We start from the raw sequence: 4886 nt of genomic DNA, 5'->3' as shown, positions 1-4886 counted from the left end.
ATCCATCAGCTACGTTGTTTTGACTGTTTACATGGAAATTCAGAAGAACAAGATCATTTCTCTGTGTTGGATTTGATTTCTCTACAGTCAAGTCTACTGTGATTTTCATTTTTGTAACAGTTTTGAGAACAGTTTTTTTTTTTTTTTTTTAAGTGAGACTGTTCATACTGGAAGATCATGAATCTGGACCTGAGAAAGTTGTTCTTATTCCTTTTGATAAATAATTACTTGTTATTTTGTTCTTGATAAATGGTCTTATAATAATTATTGAAAGATGAGCAGTGGACTTTTATCCCTATACTTGTGCACTGACTAGCTTTTTTCAGGTGTAATGCCGTTGAGTAACTGAAGTTGAAAATTACAATTCAGGAGTCTATGGAAAGATTTTCCATTTGAATCTTCTCTTTTCTTAGGTTTCACCATATGAAATGGCATATAGATTTTTAACTATACATTACAAACATGGGTGTAGACAAAAGCTGTATTTTTTGTTATGGATTTTATTATGTATTTTGATGTTTGATTTTTCTGAAACCTCATTTTAACGTAGTGATATAACTGTGATTCCAATTAAAGAAGAATTGCTTTGTAATGAGATATAACAAAAACATCCTCAATTACTCATCATCTGTTGATGCAGTCATTGGGAAGAAAAAGATACCAGGTGAAAAGGTGTTAATTGGAATTTTTGTACTTTGCTGGATGCTGTTGTAGTCCATCCATATCTTTGAGGAGAAAGAAAGGCTCAGTTCTCTGCTACATCTGGAGAAAAAATGTGGTTTTCTGTCTGTGTTTACTTCCCAAAAATCATAGGGTGCACAATGTACCTCTGCACGAATTCATTACATGGGAAGTAAGGGTTGTAACCTTCACTTGCTCCCAATGAAACTGTGTTTAAGGACATAGGACTAAGATGGCTGTGGAGTCCTCATCAAATGTGAATTTTCCCATTCTTATTTCAGTAGCTAACATATCACTGTCAACTGCTAACATGTTAAGTGAGATAGGAAAGTTGTATTCTTCCATTTTATTAAAAAAAAACAAAGCTCTCTTTGCTTCAGAAAAATACTTTACATAACATAGAGGAGACAAGAACGATACTGTATTTATGAAGACATCAAGCTCACTGAAATGTGTTTCTCTTTACATCCTGGAGAATGTAGAAATCTTCTGGTTTTTTTGACATGAAAACTGAGAAGGAACGAAACAGTAAATCTGAATGCTCTTATGACGAAACACATAAAAAAATAAAATCCCTCTCAGTTAAATGACGCTCGGTAACTCTATACAATTTTCATTTCAAATACAAAGGAAACAAAAGCATTTGTCACAAGTGCATTTTGATAAGAAACCGAGCTGCAACCGGGTTTCTCTCTTGATAACTAAAATCCTAATAATCTTTAAGTATATCTAAATTATTAAGACCTGGTCCATGGTCAGTAGAAATAGCTTCGTAGCAATCAGAAAGATTTGTTTCAGATTCTAATTCCATATTTATCGCAGCCTTATGCTATTGAACTACTTGCCTATTTTTATTTTCTAATGTTGAGGATAGGTAGGATCACAATTAATTTGGGGGTTTTATTTGATGTGTGGCTAATCAGTAAGGCTAAGCTTTTCTCAGTTTCTCAAGAAAGAGCAGAGTTAAAACAAAAAGTCCAAGTACAGGCTTTCATTAATCTCTGACTAGGCAAAGCACCAGCCACTGCTTCCCTATTATTTTTCTAGGTTAAGATTTTTAAGCCTTCGATAAATCCCAAAGATTAATAAGTGAAAGGAAGAATGTAAAATGTTTCATTGCACTCTCTGAAGCTAGCCTTCCACACTTCTATCAATGTTTTAAGGCACACTGCTACTGCTAAACATGCACTATTTTGTCACTGTCCTACCTACCAATCTGACAAGGGGTTATTCAATAAAAATCTGTAACATAGTAGATAATTTGGAAATGTGATTTTGTTACTGTGGTCAATTGGATCATCTGAAAAGGAATGACATACTAAAAAGTGCTTTGGAGAACAGTTTCATAATTTCCTTTTCAATTCTTTGATTTGACACTTTTATAAGCAGCCTAAGTGTTGGAGCTAGCTGGATGCTTGCAGGACTTAAGCAAATATAGTACTGGGGCGGGGGGTGGTGGTGGTGGTGGTGGTGGTTTTTTTAGCTATGAGAACATGGTGCAGAAGACATGACACTTCCTGCTCATTTTAGAAATGGGGAAGTCCTCTGTGGTAACTCAGCAGTGTGGTACAGTGGTGCAGTCACAGGCAGGCCACCTCGACCTGGGGTTGCGTGAGCACATCCCCTCCTGATTGGGGTAAGGTTTTATGTTCTGTCTATAGCAGCCATATACAGCAGAAAAACTGGGAAGCTGCGGCAATGGGAACAGTCATTCTGCTGTGTTACATTTCTGTATGCCTCTCAGCATCGGATAGATAGTTATGGCAAAGCAAACTAAGATTATAAACCTTAACTTGCTCACCGTTCCTTAAGGCATGTTGATGTAGGTATTGCTAACTTGAATCAGTCAGTCCTCTTGAAGTTGTAGTTTCTTTTTTGTTTCTTCCTTTGTACTTCAAGCATTTTGCTAATTAATTACTAGATGGATTCCTGCCTGCAACATCTTATCAAGAGAGCAAATGGCTCTGCATTGTGTTGTTTATATTTTGTGTTAATTAGTTAAAGATGTTATAACCTTCACTATTGGATTATAGGGCAATCTGTGACAGAGTGGATGTACTAAAATTGAAGAGCTTTTTCTATTTTTATCTTAGCTCATTTACCTGCTGTCTGATGTTAAATCAAGTAAGTGAAACTGGTAATGCCCTTGTGATAAGAAGGCATGGGTAGCATGCTTAAAGACCTTGTTTTCTGAAGAGATATATGTTATTTCATGGAGAGCAGCTTGTTCTCCAGCTGCACAGAAAATAGACGAAATGTTGGAGGGATACTATTTTCACCGTCGTTTCTTCCCTCCTACACCACTTTACTTTCTACCTAGTTAAAAAGGATCATATGCTATGTCAATAAGTATAGTTTATGCATTTACGCTTTCTGAGTGTCCTAAAATGAACATGGATTATTGATCTTTCCAGTGCTCCACAACTGCGCTCCAGCTGGAGACAAAAAGAATTGTTTTGGCTCAGTTGCAAAATAATATAATGATTGCTATAGAACACCTTTACCTGCTGCCCTGTGTCTGACAAGAAAATGTTAACCGTCTAGTAGTCCACCCCTCTAGACCATAGTGTCCCTGCAAAGATGTTTTGGGATGTTTTCTTGAAAGCTTTGCTGAAAAAAAGGTAGATGACTTCTACTGCTGTCCCCTCATCCACAGACCTAGTCATTTTATTATAGAAGGCAGGCTGGTCAAGGATGATTGATTTTCTCCAAAGGAGTAATGGTGGTACCAAAGTTCAGGAACAGAATCATGGTGAAGCACTTCAGTTCTCAGTGTTAAAATCTCTCAGCCAAATAAAGTTATGAATTACTAAATAATTTCTAGAAAATTGGAAAAGCTTCAACTCTTCCCCTTCCTTGTGTACTATAGACTGTTATTAGGACATCGCTCTGGAAGATGAAAAATGCTACTTTCAAAAAATGAACCACTGCTGTCTTTATTCTGATGAGTGCTGTGTGTAGTGAATTACCATTTTTAGCGTATTACCATATTTAGGGGCCTTTCCTCTGTTAAGTGTACAACCTTGCGAATAGCAAGAGCAGATACTTCCAATAGCTTTTCAAGTCTAAAACAAGATGGAATTTAAGTTCTCAAAGTTCCCCTACTGATTGCCTTTCACGTTTTCCTTGCAGAATATTCTCACTTTATGCAGGTGCCTATCAGTGTGCTTGACAGGTTGTGATCCTGGTATGACCCATTCTCCAGTGACTGGGATTCTGATTTCCCCTCTGGGTGCTGGATGCTTGTAATATATATGTTGCAATAGCCAGTGTTTTATGTCTAAGTCATATTTTGGAAATAGGCCTATATTCCTAATATATGTAGTAGCTGAAATGATTTTTTTAACATTCCTAACAGGCTTTCTGTATAGCTCAGATAAAAACCTGAAGGCATTTAAAAAAGAACAATCAGTTCTAAGTTTTTCATGACAACCCTGTGAAACTATTAATGCAATGATTTGTTAAACTTTGAGCTTAAAAACATATATAACTCAGAAAATGCAATCCAAGACCAGAGTTAGATAAATGATGTTTTATAGTGAATACAAAAACTGTATAAATGTTCAGTGAATTTGGTTGTATAGGCTTAAAAATTGCTAAGATACTCATCCAGACCTTCAGAGTTGTGAAGCTTGTGGTAGCATAAAAGATCAGAACCTCTTGATGATGCAAAAGAGAAGGGCTGAATGTCAATTGCCTGCATCTGCGTGTGTGACAACCACCCCGCAACAGGAGTAGAGGGGTGAAATGTGGTGGCATTTCTTAAACGTTAGATCTAATGCTTGATATATTTATATATTAAACATAGATTTTCAGTTAGTGCTTTGAAAACCACTGACAAAATTGTAGTAGGTGCCTGTTTCATTCTTAATGAATTTTTACAGTTTTTCCCAAGTAGGCACTCAACCTTCTGGTTAAAACACATGGAAAAAAAATATAAGAAGCGTGAGATATATTTGGAAGCAAGGGCATTTTAACTTAAATTTCTTAACTGCTTTTATATTCTTAAAGAAGGACAGAAATACGTGGTAATGTTAAAAACTGAAATAGCATGAAGAAAACAATTCATTTGAGCTCTTGGGATTTAAAATGTGCAGATAACCAATACTGACCAATTTTTTAGGGGAGGAATTATAAGTAGACTGAGGTCTGTATGGTAAATCTCATCCTGAAAAAACTTAGATGGATGAGTCATAAGCCTCTGA

Source organism: Nipponia nippon, unplaced genomic scaffold (genome assembly GCF_047370975.1).
Source record: "Nipponia nippon isolate SJK-2023a ecotype South Korea unplaced genomic scaffold, ASM4737097v1 scaffold_6, whole genome shotgun sequence".
NCBI classification, from domain to species: Eukaryota; Metazoa; Chordata; class Aves; order Pelecaniformes; family Threskiornithidae; genus Nipponia; species Nipponia nippon.
Note: the sequence above shows the minus strand (reverse complement) of the source record.